Below are 20,530 nucleotides of genomic sequence, written 5' to 3' on the forward strand. Positions count from 1 at the left end.
ATATCAAACCTCTTCTGCTTAATAAAACCAATGTTTCTCAAAGCTATAATTTCATTTGACGAAAATGTATCTAAGTCATTCGGGAAACTATTTTAAGGAATTAAAGCAAATTAAGTATGCCTAATTTTAATGGCGATACCAACAGTCTTCCCCTTGCCCCCAAATTACTGACTTTTTGGATACTTCTGTTAAATTGAGTTTGTTATTGGAACATGTGAACCATAAAAGCTGTAACTTGAAAAGCATTTTCAGAGAAATTTATTTTTTTCAAAATGTCAACTTGGTAAGCAAATCTTCGAAAAAGACTTGAATAATTTGTTTGCAAAAGTACAAAGAAATGACATGTAAGAAAGACTAATGAGCTATCAGTGGCACTCTAAATCCTAAGGTGTTAATTATCTCAGATTTCCACAAGGCTTCTTACCCCGAGGCATGCTCAGTTTTTGATTGTGCAGTTCATGTTTCTATTTTTGATTGTGTATTCCACATCATCTATTAAGTTTTCCCTCCCTTAAATGCCAACAATTTGTGCCTGTGTTAGAGATGCTTACATTAGGCCTAGATGACAATTATAGATATATTAGGGTATATTTTTCTTCTGCTGTTCTGTAAGTGTATTTGGGACACGTATTCAAGCACCTCTCACCCAACTTCCATATAATGTATATATGGAATGAAAGAATGAGCAAACATCATTTAGAGGGCAGAAATAAACTTTACTGCAAACTCTGGTATACGAGAAAATTAAAAGCTCACGTCTCTGTTTTCTGTAACTCAGCTTAATTCCTATTCTACAAGTTGGGAAGTTCTGCCTTCTTGAGATTGCTGAAGCAGGGTTATGGCATGGTTCTGGAATTAATATGGTGGCAAAGTGATGAGGGCTGGGCTGCCGAGTGCCTCTGGTCTCCAAGTCACCCACGCATACCTTAGCTTGACTGTCATTAAGTCTAGTTGTTATTTTCAGTCCTTGAGCTATTTGACGTTGGCTGTACTCAACATCGATAAAAGCTCTCTCCTTCCTGAATCAGGTGATTTCCTTGGCTTCCATGATTCCACTTCTCCTGGTTTTCCTCCTTCCTCTCTGGTTACACACTCTTTTGCTCCCTCGCGCTCCTCCATTTCTACCAAATCATTAAGTGCTACAGTTCCATGAGATTCGGTTTAATGATCTATTCTATCCTTAGGCAATTCCAATCCCAATCAAAAATTGTATCACAGGCCTGGAGTCTTCTATGATGTCCAAAACATACAATAACTTCCCATTTGACATCTTCATTTGAACATCTCTAAGACAGCTCAAATTTAATATTGCCATCACCACACATAACTTCCTTCACCCATCGCACCCAAACTGCTCTTGTTCCAGAATTCCTTTCTCCATGAAAAGCACCAACATACACACAGTTGCGTGGAACATTGTCACCACATAGTCGTATGGATTAGTACCACCACCCATGCAAATGGCACCTCCACACACAGCTGCACGGAATGGCACCAACACCTACACAGGTATAAAAATCACTAGGTTTCTATTTCTCTCATCCCTCAGCCAGTCCACTATCAAGACCTGAAAATGTTACCTCTTTAGCTGCCGTAAAATAATCTTCTCTTTATCCTCGTCCTCCTAGGCCAAGCCACTATCATCATCTCTGATCTGAACCAGAGCTATGGACTCCAGTGCCTTCCTACACTCATGAATGCTCTCTTCCAATCAGAAGCCATAGTTAGCCTTCCAGATGCTGTCCCTTCCTGATTAAAATCCTTCCTCAGTGGCTTCCTACTGTTCTTAGGATAAAGACCAGTAATCCTTACAGGTCCAGGTGTGGTCCTGCCCTCGCCCTCCAGCATCATCCTCCCTCCACCGCCGCTCTCTGCACCACACTGTACCTTGTGTCACTGTTTCCTCTTAACACTGTACTGGACCTCTACACATGATTTTTTTCACTTGATGCATTCTCTGCCCTCTGGCTTTCACATTAACTTGTCACATCCTTCAGAATCCCAGCCCCAATTTCTCAGGGAAGGCTTTCCTGCCATCCTAGCCCCCCAGAGCAGGTCAAAATCCTTCTTCACACTTTTCATAACACCATGAACCTCTTCTTCTCAGCATTTATCTCTATTGTAATTTGACCCTTATTAGTGGAATCATTTGATGAATGCCTGTCACTTCTACTAGAGTGTCAGCTCGAAGATGACAAAGATCTGATCTGTCTTCTTCACCATTGAATCATCAGAACCTGGCCCGTGCCTGACATGTACCAGATGCCCAGTAACTATGTGCCAAATGAGCATTCTTGACAGAGCAGAATAGTATTCATGAGAAAACTGGCAATGCTTTTTAAGCAAAAACACCAATGACAGCATATTTAAGAAACGACACCACCACAGAATACTTCATGGCTTTCTCCCTGAAATGAGAGCATGGGGAGAGGTCACACAAGCAGAACAGGTGTGGCCCATGAGTCACAGCTATTTGTCAGCATTAGGGACTGAGTACCGGAAAACATAGGTGGTGGTCAGAATGATATTGCCTACATTCTCATTACCGTCACACCAAGGGAGAGATGATAATGGGAAGAAAGGCTGTGTTGCTCCCAGTGATAGGGGAGCAACCATCAGCTCCCCAGGCTCTACTGCTAATCATAACAGTAGACAGCAAAGATTTACTGAGTGCCTACTTTGGGTCAGACAAGGAAACTTATGTATATTATTGTACTTGATCCACATGATTGTATGGCAAAGTGGGTATAATTGCCCCCAGAGTACAAATGAGGATTCTTGGGTTCAAAGAGACAAATAACTTTCCTAAGATCTAACAACTAGTAAATGAAAGAACCGAGATTCAACCTTAGGGCTGTCTGTCTTCAAAGCCATTCCACTGAAAAAAAAAAACCCACTGCTGCTGCTGCTGCTGTACCAAGAAAGGCAGCGACGAGCAGCCAAAGCCCACTGGCTATGGAGCAGGTAAGTGGCTGGTGATCAGTGTAGTACAACAGCAGCTTTAATATCGCTGGTCATCAAAGAGAGCCAGAGCAGCCAGCAGCAGTAACGACAGCATGGAGAAAGTTGCATGTGGCATCCACAGTACAGGTGAAGCACATGAGAAGGCTGGATCCTAGAGGAAAAGGTCTCCACTGGGTGGCGCCCCAGGACTCTCCAGCAGGGAACAACAGGGGACCAAGTAGCACTGAGGTCTGGTCCTAATGCTGAAGGGCCTTAGCCAGACATGGTGCTGTTTTGTTTCCACTACGGAATTATTCCTATGACTTTCTTTCACTACGTTGGTGGCCAGAGTAATCCTTGATAAAAACAAACAAACAAACAAACAAAACCCCTTGGTATATAGCAAATTTGGGAGTATGTTTTGAGAAAACCCAACTTGGAAAAATATAATACAGATAAATTACTGGATTCCTTTAAATAGCCAGCTCCTGGAGGCTTTACGGGTTTTTATTTTTGTTTTTAATAAATTACAAAATGTTTGACATAGAGGCTTAAGAATCAGACATATATAATACTAGAGATCATATGGAAATCAGTATCTCTTAAAAGCATATTTATTTAGAACCTGGGAAAGGGAGACGGTTCATATTGGGAAGAATTAGAAGACAGGTGGGGAAATGCTTTCTGAGACTAATTAAGCCACAAGTCTTAGTCACTGGAGGTTTTTAGACAGGAGAGTGAAATTATGGAAGCCAAATTTCTAAAAATAATACTCTGACAGCAGTTCACAGAAAGGGATGAAGGAAAAAAGAAGGTGGTACAGAGAGACCAGTGAAGACGCTGTAGTGCTGAGGACCCGAATGAGAACAGTAGCCAAGAGGCTGGAAGTGGAGAGGAGGACATGGGAGATACTGGGAAGGAGAAACTGAGAGGTCCTGATACTGAATATTGAGATAATATCCTAGTTATCTGCAAATAAGGTCAGATGCACATGAAATATGGTAGTATTTTAATTTTATACAAACACACATCTCCTTTAATCCACCTTTGCTGAGCACTTGTGCTCAAATGTCTAGAAAAGGCAAATTTACTGACACAGGCAGATCAGAGGCTATCTAGGATGGAGTGAGAGTGGAGAATAACTATAAATGGGCACAAAGAAACTTTTGGGGATGACAGAAATGTTGTAAAAGTGGATTGTGGTGATGGCTGCACAACTCTATATACATTTGCTAAAAATTATTGAAACTGTACTTCAGTATAGTGAGTGAACTTTATGGTATATAAATATCCTCCAGTAAAGCTGTTCTTAAAAAGTGATGAGCTGTAGAAAAGGAATGGTAATCTAGGTTAAGGAGAATTGAGAGGGAAGGGATGGGACTTGTGGTTAGATCGTAGCTTTAAATAGGGAGATCACAGTGAATCTCATAGAGAAGGTGACCTGAAGAAGGTAGGAAAGTGAGCCTGGGGACAGCCAGGAGGAGGCGCATTCCAAGCAGAGGGAACCAGGAACTATGTGCACAGGTTCTAAGGAGAAAAGGAGGCCAGTGAAACCAGGGCACGAGTGGATATGGAAAGAGAAGAAGATGAGGACAGGGGATGAGAGAGGATAGATGGGGTGGAGAATGTTGGTTCTTAGTATAGAAGCTCTGGCAGTTTTGAGCAAAAGAGTACCATGACTTAACTCAGGTTTTAAAAGGATCACTTTGACTGCTGTACTGAGAAGAGTCTTTGGAAGGCATAGGAGACCAGCTGGGAATCTGTTGCAGTAATTTAAGTAAGAGGTGATGCTAACTGGGACAATGGTGGCAGCAGGGAGGAGGTGAGAAACAGTATACTTTGAAGGTAAAGGAACACAATTTCCTGAATGCCTAAATGTGAGTCGTAAGAGAAAGAAACCAAGAATGATTCCAAGGTTTGGGGCCTGAGCAGCTAAAGATGGGGAAGCTCTGGATGATGCAGGTTTGGAGGAAAAAATTTTAAAGCATGTATTGGGGACTTTGCTACTCAGCTCTATTACATATGCCAAAATCACTGCACACAATTTTGGTAACCTTCTTTAAAAGATCAACTTTACTATAGGGTAGATTTCCTTCTAATGCATTCATTAGTTTTATTTTAGAGGAATGATTTGACGATGGAAAATGTAGAAATATTTACTTAAAATCCTGATTCTTGGCCTTATGTTTTCCTTGGGATTGCTGAATAGCTTATATTCTTAACAACTTAGTTACACTTCTAATGACATTAGACTTAGCCTGCCTGGAAAAGTCCTGTGACCTTTTGGTATAGTAACACCAAATAGTAGTCAGTCACTCATTTCTGGATCATTCTCCTTAAAGGGATCAGCTGAGCTAGGAAAAAGTCCATTCAATGGATATTGGGATATGTTAATGAAATCTACCTCCTATAAATGTTATCAATGTCAGAGCAAAATTCATGAAGCATCACAAAGAAGGGCCAAAATTCAAGGTCAGTGTTGTAAATTATTTCTCCTTAGGAGAAAGCTACTATAAAGAATTAAAGGTAGAAAAAATAAAGTCTTGTCTGGAGATTTAAATAATACCTACTCTCATTTCACAATGTAAAATAGAGATTTTTCTTTCTTAACTTGTAAATTTTTATGTGTTTGGTTCTATTTGTTCTGCACATTTGGTCACTAGAATTCTCTATGGGATCATTATCATTAATACATGAGTTAGAAATACACATTAAACTTAGCAGCTGTGCCCAAGGCTATTACTTCCTATAATTTGGTACAGATGGCCAAAAACATGATTTTGGCAGAATGGCCAAGTGCTAACCACCTAATAGAGGCTGCAGCCTCAAAACCAACTCATCCAATTTTATAGTTATCTTCATCCCCTCCTCTCTCTCTCTTCTCTCTCTCTATCCCTATTTATCTCTCACCTGTCCTTGACATAAAAGGCAGAAGAGAACATCCTAACTCCAATTTAGCAAAGTTCTAAACACGGCATTTCACCTGATTTTCTAGGGAGGAAAAGGTAACTCAGTAAAATAATTCCAGTTCTGAAATGGTCATTCTTTAGGTCAAAAAAGTTTTTCTTCAACTCAAAAACATTCCTAAATATTAAAAAAATTTTAAAAAGGTCCTCCAGCAGCCAGCTCTTTCCTGCAATAGAGATTAATCACTTCTGTACCTAATTCATAATCAGAGAAACCAACACAATAGTCATAATAGTGGCTAAATTACCAGGGACAAATAAATATAAATATGATATCTGCCTTTCTCTCACATACACACCTCAAAATGACTTCTCTTAAAGCTATAATTAGGCAACATCTTCACCATGCATAACTGATGATTTTCAGATATGTCTAAAATTCATTTATTATTTCATAGTCTAAGATACAGGTTTCTTTTTCTCCTTATCTATGTATTGGTGCTTAACATTTTTATAGCTCCTCAAAATGCCTCATATTCAAATGTTTTGATGCTTTAAGATCATAATTAAGAAGGTCATAAAATTCCCCTCAGACATAAAAGATGAACACATACAGTCACATACTGTTTCAGCCAATCTCTAAGGACAGAATATCACATTTAAAGCCTATTAAAAACCTGCAAAGCACATTCTGAACCTTCCCAAAAATAAAGAGCAAATGACAATTCAAAATTGTAGCTTCTCTGTTGCCAAAATCCTGCCACAAAGATCTATACTATTCTGCCTGTTAATCAATGACTCATAAGATTTCATCCACAGTAGAAATAGCATTCTTCATTTGGTTTATATAATGCCATGTAATCGTCATCAATGTTCTAAATCCAAAAAGGTATAAAATCAAAAGCATTTCATTTTATCCTATGCAGAAATGTACATTTTTAAATCAGTTTAACTACTTCAATGTTGGACAATGAGGACATTTATAAAGATGCTCTCTGTAGCAATCCACCTTATTAGCTATACACAAATTTGAGTGGAAAATCATAACTTCTGTTTCAACAGTGAAGACATTAATCACACATCTCAACTTCTATCCAGACAAGACACTTGTTTAGAATATAGCCTGCAATGTTTAAATGTCCACTGAGTGTCCACAGAACTGTGTGACCTCAGAACTGATTTGACTTGCTATTTTTTGTTAAATGGGAATGACAAGAAAGCTGAGGCCCAGATCCAGGTGGCACGTCTGGTCCTTGGAAGACAGAAATAAGCAGCAGAGTGTAAGTCACTGAACTCTAGACCTGCAGCTCCCAAATTAGATCATCAGAAACTCTCAGGGGAGGCTTTTTAAATGTACAGTGGCTCAGCACCAAAGCACTATAATTATAGAGACTCTAGTAATCTATATGTTTAAAACGACACTATAATTATAGAGACTCTAGTAATCTATATGTTTAAAACAACTCCAGGCATTTTGAAGGCCATGCTGGTTGCAAACCTCTAGGCTAGACTTATCTGTAGAATAGTGATATGATTTTCTAAAGCAAGGTTCCAGAATGGCCAATCAAAAGCCGTAACAGAGTATTTCTAATATAAACAGAATATATACAATATATATTATTTTGTTTTCATGATTCTTAATGTAATTCCAATTTATAGAGAAGGAGACAAGCACAGAGTTCTGAAATCAACTCCCTCCACCCAACCCCTGCTTTCCACCCGCTGTGCATGGGCAGAGCTGGAAACTCAAGGAATCTGGCTCCAAGTGCCCTTGCTCTCCCAATCCACCTCATTGTGCCCATGCCCCAGTCTCACTTTACTCCACAGAAATGCTACCAGTCTGGGATTTTCAGTTCTGCACTGTGACCCAAGCAACTACAGGTGGGAACAGCCCTAAGAAAAGGCCTTATCACTCTGGTACTGCTCTTAGGAAGGCTGGAAGGTGGCCAAGGAAGGAAAGGTGGCTGGCTCCTGTGAGATGATCCTCTTTCTTGGTTGAGATACTAGTGGGTACGGTGCCATCACATGGAAAGACCCTCTCCTAGAACTCTCAATATATTCCCATCCCTGAGGTCAGCCACAGGACTCCAGATAAGAAGAGAGAGGCACCTGGTCCTAAAATCGTTCTTGAGTCAATGAGACATCAGCTTCCTAAATATCTTGGTCAACAGTTGGTCCAACCCCTGAAGCGGGCTCACTTAGTGTTAAGCTGGAAGAGGGCCTCTTACATCCTTGCCTCTGTCTCCATCAAAGAAAGGAACTGTGTACCAAAAGCTGCTGACCGAAGCGCTGCAACTTCACACGAGCAAAGAATCATGGCAACAAAAGTCAGAAGCGATCACAGGATATGGTTTTCCAAAAAGAGCTCAACATAGAGGAAGAAAAAGAACTCCAAGAATACCATGCCAAAAAGAAAATTATAGTAATCAAGGCGCATATCTAGAGGGTCTGCAAATTCCATGCCCCATTAGGTCCAAGGATAAAGTAAGTCCTCATTTTCAAAGGCAATATGTAGAGCTGATGCTACTACATAGGTAAACCATTTAACTACCTCCTTCTGTCCCAATGCGTTGCTCACCAAACCTTCAGCCACAAGAAGTGAAGGTGCTGGCCAAAGAATTCCACTCACATCTTCAAACCTGTTGACAGTTACATACATTAAATATATTAATATTGCATTTTAAAGCAATTAATAAGACGTAAAGACAATAAATTAACTGCAGACTTCTGGTAAACAACACTGAGAGAACAATATGAAACATAGAAATCAAAAATTGATAACTTTGTGAATGATCACAAGGTCAGAGGAGGGAAATTTATCATAAAACCCTACAGATGACACTATGATTCGAAATTAGTATTTCAGTGAAAAGGCAAGTTAAATGCTGTGTAGAAAGGCCTTAGGGCTGTGCATAAGTTTCTCAAATGACATTTGATCAATTAGGAAGCTCTATCTGTAGGTGATATTAAATATCTTTAAGAAATGATAAATTGCTTTGACCTAAAGCTAGAGAAGATAAGCTGTGTCCAAATTAAATCAGATCGTAGGTAATTAATGTTTTCATAGAAGCAGAAAACCAAAACTTTCATTCTACATTTCTTTAGGCTTTGAATTCTCAAAAAACCAATCAGCCATATCAGCTCAAGGACATCAGTCTGGGAAAGACTAGTGAATCTTTGCAGCCGAAGGGTTACTAGACTATATCTATACAACTGACTATCATAAAAACAGCATTTTAAAAAATGTCTCCTTTCAGGAAATGTCAAACAGAGTAGATGAGGAAGCAAATCAAAGAGAGACTCTATTAAAATAAATCTCTTCTATTCAGATACCGGCCTCAATTATGAACCTAAGTTTCCAAAACAATAACCATAGCTGTCACTTGGGAAGTGGCTGAGAATGTGCTCAGATTTAAAGTAAGGTTTTTTTTCCTTAGTAATATGATTTTCTAACTTTGTTGGTCTGTGAATTGGATATAAACACAAGATATGACATGTATGTCATCTTGGCTAGCATATTTCTCATTGGAGGATTCACACCTCATTACAATTAAAATCCACTATATACTGAATGTCTTTTTTAAAATTTTTTTACTATATTCTCTTCTGGATTCATAGAGGTTAAAGGATATTCTGACTTTGACAAATGAACAAAACTTTAGCATTATCAATTCCCTAAGCCTTTCTTAATTTAGGCATCTAAACTAATGTTACTCACCAATTACTAAAAATACATGTGAATTATTAAATTGTAACACATGTAAAGAAACATTACAATGTGTGTCTGTGTGTGTATGTATGTGTATACACACAGACATACATAAAAACATTCATACCAGAGCATGCTTGTCACAAGAAGTAGTCTTTTCTGTAAGGATGTGCTTTGTAATTCATTCTATGATAAAAACAGAACTTCGCTTGGTACTTGGGTTCCTAAAATTTACTGGCTACCTTCCTGTAAATGTTCTTTGCTATTGCTACTGCAAAAGTCACCAGTATGGTGAGCTGCTAGTGCTTCCCATTGCTGCCTGGGTTACCCCAAGCCTGAGAGCTGAGTGCAGGGACTTTGAAAAAAGTCAAGACACACTAACCTCATCTGCATTCCTTGGTCATCAAAGAACGAAATAATATCAAGAAAGCAGAAAAATTAATCTGCCACTGTGAAGGCAAGGAGTTGCTTGGCAGGGGTAGGGCACAAAACAGATAGTGGTACAGAGTGGGAAAAAACTTGATTTAACTAAGAAAGTATTCTTTTTGGGAAGACTTTAATCCTATCTGACTTGAAAGCGAATTTGAGGGTTTTTTTCTTTGAGCCTGGTGAGCTCTTGACCTTTTCACAAAATCTATGTAATTCAGTATGAAAGGAAACCCCTAATTGTCTAGAAAGATGTAGGAAACTAGAACTTGACCTCACAGAAAGGCTAGGAGGTCTGTACCTGCCAGGTACTTGGAGCTGCTTTTATTAAACCTATAGCGAACACAAGGGGTAGCTCTGTGATTTTTACAGATGGGGAGATCTTAAAAAAGAGATCTAAAATAGAGCCTCAGTGAGCTGCCTAGGCAGAAAGAAAGTGACCCTCCCTCCTTTTCTTTGTGGCCAGGCTGGGACTCCAGGAGCTGCAGAAGAGAGGGAGAAGTGGCTTACCAGAGAGGTGACACCATTAACCCCACCATACACATCCTTCTCCCCAGGAGAGCCCACCAAAGCAGCCCACTGCTCACTCAAGCTCCATTACAGGAAGAGGCTAGCTCCTTTCTAAGGCCAGCAGACCAGATTAAGACATTTTATAGAGCATATGAAATTTATGTGAATTCTACTCTCGTTCTGAGGAAAGCAAAGGTAAGAGGGGAGAGGCAATGGGAAGGAGTTAATAAGTACTGAGACTTTATTATGCATCAGGCTTTGTTCTAGTTGTTTCCTATGCATATTTTATTTAATCTCAGAATAGCCCATTTTACAGATGAGGAAAAGACCTAGAGGGGATATGTAACTAGACTGTAAATAACAGAGCCAAAAAGTGTTGGATTTAGTACTCAAATTCAGGCTTTAAGGCTCACGTTCTTTCAGCTGTGTCATACTACCTTATAGAGACAATCGAAGAACCAAGACTCCTAAGTAACAAGGGTCCTAAGCAATGATTTAAAACGAGGTACCAGAACTTGTGTCATAAAAAATTGCACAATGCTTCCTCCATTGCACAATGCTCCTGATGTCTGTTCCATTAGCATTGACTGTGTTCCCACTGAAACAATCTGCCAGGATCAAATGACTTATTCTATCGATATCCTGTATCCCAAACCGGTTGTACTGTGGGAGGGCGGGGGGAAAGCCCTGCCTCAAAGTAACTGGAACTGGCTCATCTGGCATGAAAACTAGAATATATTATGCCTCCAATAAACATGTAGGAGAAAGTCAAGAGGCTATGAAAACTGCCAAAGATTTTCCTTCTTCATTTAAAAATTATCTTATCGGGTTGGTAATTCCAATCCTGCAAAACTATTTTAAATAAATTTACAGCTTTCAGCGCTTCTGCCATATGCAGAACTAATCTGATTCCAAGTCAAGTTTGCAAAACTGTTAATTTTTTTTTACAGAGTTCTTTTAAAAATCTCACCAAAATTTATAGTGCCATATGTCTAAATAAAATTAAACTAAATGCATTAATGCATGGCAATGTACACATGAAAGGATGCAAGAACAAAAGAAAGATGGGAAAAGTTGAGTGCTTCCTCTGCCTCTTAAAAGGTGAAGATCTCAGCAAGAAGGGTATGTAAATACAGGACACGATTAGAAATGAAAGAACCGAGGAAAAGGTGAACAAAATGAATGCCATCTACTACTTCCCAACAAGAGGGAAAGTAAGATGTTCTAGGATAAACTCTCAAGTTCTACTCCCGAAGAAATTCTAAATTAATGCAAACCAGTTACATAAGGACAAGAAAGAGGAGTAAGGCACTGCCTGACATGGAGACATAACCAGTTCTATCTCCACTGTCATCAAAGAGCCCTGTTTAGTAAGAAAAGAAAGATGGGCTCTTTGCATCTTCTGTTCTTAATATTTCCTATGACTTGCCCAATATATCTTCAAATTTTCCTCTGTGTCTGCAGCTCCCCTCTTAGTCTCCTTTACCAATTTGTCTTCCTCCACCCCTCCCACACATCCCCAATTCCAGCTCCTTGCTGCTCTCCATCTCTGAGACTATATTTCTTCCCACAGCTTGGTCATCCCTTTATCTACAATGATTAACTCAACAATATCAGATATCTTGCTCATGATCCTCTCAACTCACATTTCCTACTGACTGTCTGGCAGAGCCTCCCCTTACCAAAGGGGTCTTTGTTTAATATAGTCAGACCCAGCCATCCAGGTCCAGCAATAATCCTCCTCATCTACAGGGCTCACTTGATCTCCACGATCAGAATACTTTTATTTTTCTGTATCTGTGCTTCTGTGGAATCTTGTATCCGTATTGCATCATTTAACACAGAACTGCCTCAAAATCACAATTATATACATGTCTATAATCTCCACTAGGTAACTGGCAGAGAAGGATGGGTGTGAAGTAAGAGGAGCTGCTGAAGTTTAAAGATTTCTTTCTTTTCACTTTAACTTCACAGAGTCTTGGATTCTTCATCTGTAAAGTGGAAATAAGATGCCCACTTATCGGGATGTTGTGAAGACAATACGGAAAGGTACCTTGTATGTAGAAGGGGTTAGGAAAATGGAAGCTTGCCAGGAGCAGTGTGTGTGTTTGCTCTGAATTCTTGAGGGACATTACCACCAGAGCACTCAGCCAAGACTTTGTTATATTAGTATCAATTAACATCTGCATAGCTCTTTACTAGGGATGCAACATATTTTCCTGCATTGAAAACTGAAATGCATTTATTTATTATTAAAGTGGTCTTCTAGAAGGTGATTTCATACTAAGAGAACTATTGGAAATCACTGTCCAAATCTCATTTGTTTTTGTTTTTTTAAAATGACACCTCTTTGGATCCACAAAAGAAACAACATAAATAAAATACTCCTTTTGGACTACTAGGTCTGCTTCAGAGAAATCCACAGACATCTCTACAGCTTTAGTAGAAATATGAGAAAGTGGCAGCTTCTAAAAAGGTATTCACTTTATTACAAAAACAAGATCATTTATGAAGTAAACAGCATTTTCTCTGCCAGAGTTCTGGAAGTGAATGTCCCTTTGAGTTCCCATTTATGTTTTCATTCCTTTGGGATCTTGCAGCATTTTATGGTGGCATTTAACGACTACCTAAAGCCTTAATAGGAAGTTTTCTCTGCAAGGTTCAGGATGCTCCTTTTTCTGATCAACTTTTTATTCCATCTCTTCCTTCTAATGACTTTATTATACACTTCTTAGTCCTATGCCCAGAACAAAATTTAAGCCCGGGACATAAGAAGTTTTAAATTGTAAATGCTTTTGTTTCACCAGATTTAAAAATTCCCATTTTGGAGCATTTCATGCTCTTTTATTTTCTCTGAGGTATAAAAGAAAGACCTAGGAACCCTCAAAAACAAACTTGGACCTGTTCATTGAAGAAAAAATGTGGAGCATTTTTTAGAAATTTTAATATCAAAATCAGAAAATTCCCAATCATTCTTACAATGACAGATATATTTGTTCACATCGACGTTTTATTAGCAAACAACAGCTTAAAACTAAATGAGACCTCAGTAGATATAGATTGCAAATGGGCAGACCACGGGCCACATGGGACCCAGATACATTTTTAATGTGGTCCTCACAGATTTTAAAATTAAGGATACTTCACATTAAAAAATATTTGGAAACTTCTGTTTTCCTTGAAAAACTAGAATTTTTTAGAACTGGGGTGGCCATAATCAGCTACAGTCCAGTAGGAGCTCCCCCTTTGTACTGGTTTGCCCTTTCCAGAAGCCACAATCCACACCCCCTTTGTCACATGTGTTCTCCATCTGGGATGCTCCACTCCTTCATCTCACCTGTCAGATCCATGCACACATTGGAAATGAAGATACAGGATATTTTTAAAGGCAAAGAGCTTAAAACCAAAAAGGGCTTCCCCATTCACTAACTCTGATCTTCAACAAGCTCTGAGTTTCAGGTCCCTCAGTTTTAAAATGAAGATAATTCCCTGACCTCACAAGATTGTTATGGGGATTAAAAGGGAAGCACTGGAAAAGTACTCTGTAAACTGTAATGTAAAATGTTTGTCATCCTTCCTCATTTCCCAGTCCCCTTTCAGTTGCATAAATCCCCTCTACCTACCTCAGTTATTATTGGCTCCCTCAATCTTCATATTATTACACTCTGTATGACACCACTTAAAGCCTAAATAAAAATAATTTGATATATGTCCTTATGTCATTTAATTAAAAAGTAGAAAAGATAAACACATATGAAAGGAAAACAAAATGAATTGTTGAATGCTGGTGGATCTTTACTGGGTCATTTCTGTTAGTGATGTAGGTATGAAATTAGTGCAAAGTATAATTACCAGGTAGCTGAGCCCTTCAAATGCTTTGTTATTCAGTCACCCACTACGCATCTGAGGCCTCAAAGTAAAAATGACAGCCCAGTTATTACTGGTTCCTGTGAGATACAAGTACTGACCTCCTTGGGCCTCACTCAGTGCTCCAGTAAAGGAGCCAATCCATCAGAAAAAAAAAACAAAAAAAAAACAAGATGTATAAGCCTTTCCCTGTGTCTCCTTCTTCTCTACATTTTAATATGAGCTCCAAAAACTTAGAATCTGGAGTATTAAGCCATGCACACATTTTATATTTATATCTATCTATATATAGATACGTCAAAAAATCAATAGGAGACTTTAAAAAAAAATCTCAGAAATGGGCAGAGGTGCAGCAAACTGCTTTAAAATAATAATGCAGTGGATACAGAACTGTTAGCAAAGATGTATGTTATCAATGCTATTTCCTTGCTTTAGAAATTTCACATATGTATTTCTGTTCCGGTCAATTTACAACAGAAGCTCATCCTTGTGTGGGGAACCACAATAAATTCATCTTCTGCTTTCAATGTTAATATAATCAGGCCTAAGTGAACTACAAAATAAAATGTGGAAATAGAGCGGAAGAAGGGATTTTAATTGGAATCAGCTTTCTTTATAAGATCACCAAAATGAGAGTAATTTATGATTCAAGACACATTTGTTGAAAAATTCATCTGATGAATCTTTTTTAAAGCATACCGTATAGTGCAATTACCGCTTTTCTTGAAGTTGAATGAAATCGTTGCCTGAATACAGATTAACGAATGCCAAATCACCACATGGTCCTCAGTGTGATTTTTAAAAATCAAAATAAATAACAACACCATTGAAGAAACCAGTTATTTCAATAGCTGTCCCAAGGCTGATGTTTAATCAAGTCTCCTTGGCAACCAAGGAGCACAGTGTATCTTGGGCTGGGGGAAGGGGAGAAAGAGGGTGAGCAACTCCAGGGTTGGTAGAATAAGTAACCGGGAGTAGTACTTGCGCCCGCTAGACGACGCTGGTAGAGGCTGCATGGGCTGCATGCCCCTAAAATTCCAATCAACTCCAGTCTCGACCCCACTGGTGCATCCGCAGCCACCCACCTTTTACCTCCGGTCTGCAAGCACCAACCCCGAACAGGTTACGAGGAGACTGACTTACCCGATGGGGTGAGCGTTCTGCTGGGTTATGTACCCGAGGCAGCAGCACAGGCACCGGGCTCTCCCCGAAGCACAATGGCTCTGCTTCGCCCCACGATGCTGAGGTTAAGAGAAGCCGCAGTAGCTTCACTCTGCGGATTTGGGGATGCAGTTGTGAAAAACCAGCGCGCTAGCGTGCGTGTGCGCGCGCGCGCGCGCGCGCGCGCGTGTGTGTGTGTGTGTGTGTGCCCGCGCGCGCGCGCCTGCGCGGTCCCGGACTCTCCCGCAGGGAAACAGTGTTTCCTAGTAAAGTGACAGCAGCAGACAGCACTGCAGGTGACGCGTCCGGATCGCTCTGCCCCAGGCTGCCGCGTCAGCCTGGAGACGCACCTCGGCGGACCCCCGCGGGCTCAGACCGCCTGGCGGCTCCGCCCCATCCCGCCTCGGGCGAGCCAGCGCGCAGGCTCCCCTCCTCCACCCCGCCGCGGGCGAGGCGCGCACGCCGCACACCCCCCACCCCGCTGCCGCCGTTGAGCTGGCGCGCGCCCTCTCTCCCCGGAAGTCCCCCTCCTCCGCGCCCCCGGGTTCTCGCTCTCCCGCACCTGCGCTGGCGGCCGCTGGGTCACATGCGCAGCCTGCAGCTTCAGCTGCGGTCCCTCTGGCGACGACCGAGCCCCAGGAAACCAGCCTGCATGCTCCCAGCCTCTGTTCCCAAGGATGGCGAGCAACCTGCGGTAACTGACGCCGTGACCCCAACGTAGTGTGCCTGGGGGCTCTGGCCCTGTATTTCCCTCTTCCTGACCCAGCTAACTTGTAAAATTCGAAATGCCCCTGTTCGTAGAGGCCCCTTTGCAGGACCTAAATAGTGGCCGTCCTTAGGATTGATAGACTTTATAATAATGTCGAGAACTGCTTCACAGTAACTTTAAGAAATGACAGTGGATTCTGTGGATGAATGAAAACCCTGAACCTGAAGGATGAGGAAGAGTATGTGGTTACAGCTAACTCAGCATTGAAACTACAGACACCAACCCCAGAACACTACCGTTCACTCTTGTGCCACTTGTGGGTCTTTCACATCATACTTGTGTAAAACATGCTCAGAAACACACACAAAGTGGATCATTTTAATAGGTAAAAAAAATACCATATTTCACTTTTGTATTGAAAACCGTGGTCCAACTTGGAGTTAAGCTACTAGGCAAAGGAAACTCTAGAGTAAACTGTATTTTTATAAGTGCATGGTTTAAATTACTGCAAAGATGGAATTTTACAGAATGTTGTCACATTTCTTGAAAGTTAGTGTCTTTTCACATGGGCTAGGAACCATGCCCTGATTACTTTGAAATGTCTTTAACATTCTCATTAGTCTCAAGTCAGTGGGTCAACAAATTTTCCACTTTCAGACCCACATGTTTTCTGGAGTGCACCCCACCCTCGCCCCTTGGGGCCTGTCTGTCTGAATTCCAGGTCTTCATTCACATGCTCTTGATCTTTGGACTTGAAGATTCTGGGGACCTACTTTATCTGACAGCCCTGGACACCAAGGGGAAGAATGACAAGTGACTGCAAACATTAGGTGCAGTGTCATTCTCTAGAATTTTTCATAAGCAACGTGATATTTTTCATTGGGTGCTGTTATACCAGAAGATCAAATGTCAAAGCATGTTTGAACCCAAAATATAGACAATAACTGGTGTCAATAAAAACACTCCTTTAAGATTCATAAACTTTTTGTCATTAGGGTGACTGTCCTTAAAATCTGAAACCCATCTAATTGAATTATCTATTTAGAATAGAAGCTATTTATGATTAAATATAACTAAACAAAGAGCAATGATATAACTGTATTTACACAGAAAAATAATCTTTATGCCACCAACTCACCATCTGTGTGACTGTGGAACAGTCTCTTACTGCCCAAGCTGGGTATGTTTTGTTCATCATTGTATTCCTATGTGTTAGCACAATGTCTGTCACATATTAAGGGCTTGATAAATATTGGTTACTGACACATAGATGTTGATTAAATTTTAAAATGTATGTAAAATGCCTACTAAAATGTCTAGATCAGCAAGGGCAATTTTTTTTTTTTTTTTATAAATGAATCCTTAAGACTGGTTTAAAGTATAGTTTTGTTTTGTTTTGTTTTTTAATTTTAAAAAAAGCCTTTTATTTCTCTAAAATAAGAGATGCCAGAGTTTGTTAGATAGCCATCAAAACTCAACACAAGTGTTTTCTGGTATACTCTGTTACTAGAGGAGCAAATAGATTTTAGGAACTATTTCTTTTTTGGATACCATTATATATGGTCTTTCTCCTTGTTAAAAGAAAATAACTTAAAATAATGCTTCTCAAAAGCTGTGCTTTGGAATACTAGTCATTTGTTCAATAACAAAAATTTTTTGATCTCTTATAATATGCCACCGTTACAGTATAGGACTTTCAGTTGTCAATAAATAGACATTGTCCCTGTTTCGATCTAGTGATATTATGAGAGAGAAGCTAAAGAAGAAAAAGTGCGGGTCCTCTGGTTGCAAAGCAACAGAAGACTACTCCACTCAATTTAAATGAAAGCAATTTGATGGAAGAATAACGGGAGCTCTGAGAATCTATGGGCAGCCTACCTAGATAACCAGGCTAGGAAGCCAGCAGAAGTTAGAGCAGCTTCAGAGGACACAGCAGCAGTGACAACAGGAATGTCATGATTGGGTGTCTCCCGTGCTGGAATGGGAGGATTCCAATCTATTGCTCTTTGATACTCCCAATTCAGATTCCAGCTTTCAGTTGACCTAACTTGGAGCACTGCCCTGTCCCTTAGCAGGAGTAGGGTGGGACCCCAATCACATTCTCACCAGATTAAAGAAAGAAAAATGGACCCTGTGTAGCTAGAAAAGCAACATACATCCACCATAGGAAATTGGGTGTTGGGATCAAAAGAGTCAGGGAAACACTGAAAAGTGGCTCCCAGTCACGTATTAAAGACCCTGAGATCTTGAGGTTAAGGAAAATTAAAAAAATAAAAATAAAAATAAATATCTACTTCACTTTCTTAAACAACTGTCCTGGAGTTAGGTCGAATATGAATTTTTTTTTTTTTCAACTTACCTCTTAACACACTTTGAGAAGCATTTTGGAATATGCTAGTTTCTGTAGCATTTTTTTTTTCATCTGTCATGAGCTTCTCCATGAACCAAGATGTGAAAGCAAAGCATAAATCCAGTTTTGTCAAAGCTTTCATAAAATCTATATTTTAAACAGGTCTGTGACAATCAGAGAGAGTTGGAATTGTCTCTAAACAGATCAGATTTTAACCTAAAACTACATCATAAAAGAAAGCTATATCATAGCTTCTTCTTCAACTCCAGGACAAACACCTATCATAGATGTCTCATCCCATAGCAAATGAGGTTTCATTCTTAATGCCATGTCATGATTTTCTGTCACAAACCAGTAGTGACATTAAGGAGTCACTGGGCCAGATTTCTAATTACTGTATTTCCAGAGAGAACAGATCATTATTAATTATGCCCAAACCCAAACTGATCTTTGGCTGATATTCTCCAGTTTTAAGTGGAAAATACAAAATAACTTGCTAACATTTCAATTTATTTAATTACCTGTGGATTCATTTTGTAGCTAATTCATCTAATTCATCAGGAGCTACTGCCACTCAAAACTAGTTATGTCATGGGAAAATCTTTTACCGTTAATATTTTTGACGTTTATATTTTCTGTCACATTCTCTAGTACCAAATGCTGTTGTTGTTATGTTGTTTTCAGTCTAATTCAGTCTAATCGACTAGACACATAATGGATGCTTAGTAAATATTTACTGTACTGAATAGAAAATAACCCCTACCCTCAAGACAGGATATTTTAATTGCACTACTAAATAGGTATAAAACAAAATACAAAAGGGAATATGTATTTATTTTAGTTTTATAAAGGAAATTTATTGTTAAAAAAAAACAATCCAAAATTATAGCCTAAAAGGAATGCACACACACAAATTTGAGAATATAGAAATGATGCAAATCCAAATAACAGTACCATGCAAAAGGGATTTTTAATCATCATTAGGGTAAAACAAATTTAAAAATAAATTAGATTTTTTTCATATGACAGATTTGCAAAGATGTAAAAAGATTATAATTCCTACTGTTAGAAAGAATATAGGTAAGTAAGAACTTAGAAGATTCAAGTGGATATAAACATTTTGGATGACAACGTGTCAATATATTTGTTTTTGTTAAATGCGGATACCTTTTTGTATGGCAATTCTGTGTCTAAGAGTGTCCTCGGGTTACCTCAAACATTTATGTAAAAATTTATGTAAAAGGATACTCACGATAGCTTAGTGATATCCAAAAGGAAGAGGGAGAGCAAGAGGGCAAGGGGAAAGGAAGACAAGGGAGAGAGAACAAAAGAACTAGAGCCCGTCATTTGGAGACCAGTGAAATTATTAGAATGTTAAGTAGCCACTTAAATAATAAAGTAGATCTTTACACACTGATGTCAAAGATATACCACTAAGTGAAAAAAATCCAAATTGAAGGTCAATATGTGTAATATGATCTAGTTTGTGTAAAAGTCGAGGAAGAGAGGGAGGGGAGGAGGAAGATGTGAGTGTGTAATAGTGTGTTTTTCCATTTTGCTGGCTGAGAAGGAAAGGGTGACTCTCAGGCTGGCTTCATGCAGTTCCACATACACGCAGATGCTGGGACTTTTCCTGTCACACGGTTCACGGACCCTTTGACCCGGGGGCTGACATAGGTCCTAGAACATAGACAAGGTTAGGATGGGCCCCTCTCACGGCACAGATGGGATTCTCTCTTGCCGGATGTTGGAAAGTGATGTGACACCAATGGAAAGGAAAACTAACACTCTAGAACAGGTGACAGTTGTATTTGGCTCAGTCGAATGAAGACTGGGTGACAGGCAGTGCTCACTGTGGTAGAGGATGGTGTCTCTAGATGCCAATTCTGCTCCTTTCCAAGGATTCTTCTTAATCAAGCCCCTTGTCCTGGCCCCTAGGACCATACCCT

General features: G+C 39.6%; 1 protein-coding gene across 1 annotated transcript in view; it reads right to left on the reverse strand.

The window, feature by feature from the left end:
- KLHL32 (kelch like family member 32) overlaps positions 1 to 15,641 on the reverse strand; it is a 176,857-nt gene extending 161,216 nt beyond the window's left edge. Inside the window, exons 1-2 of the mRNA XM_015600301.2 lie at positions 15,505 to 15,641; positions 8,401 to 8,488 (exon numbers count right to left, since the gene is read on the reverse strand). The gene's annotated coding sequence lies outside the window, so the exon portion shown is untranslated. The remainder of the gene's footprint in view (positions 1 to 8,400; positions 8,489 to 15,504) is intronic.
- Between the last annotated feature and the right edge of the window lie 4,889 nt (positions 15,642 to 20,530).

This window comes from Pteropus alecto, unplaced genomic scaffold (assembly GCF_000325575.1).
Source record: "Pteropus alecto unplaced genomic scaffold, ASM32557v1 scaffold7, whole genome shotgun sequence".
Taxonomy (NCBI): Eukaryota; Metazoa; Chordata; class Mammalia; order Chiroptera; family Pteropodidae; genus Pteropus; species Pteropus alecto.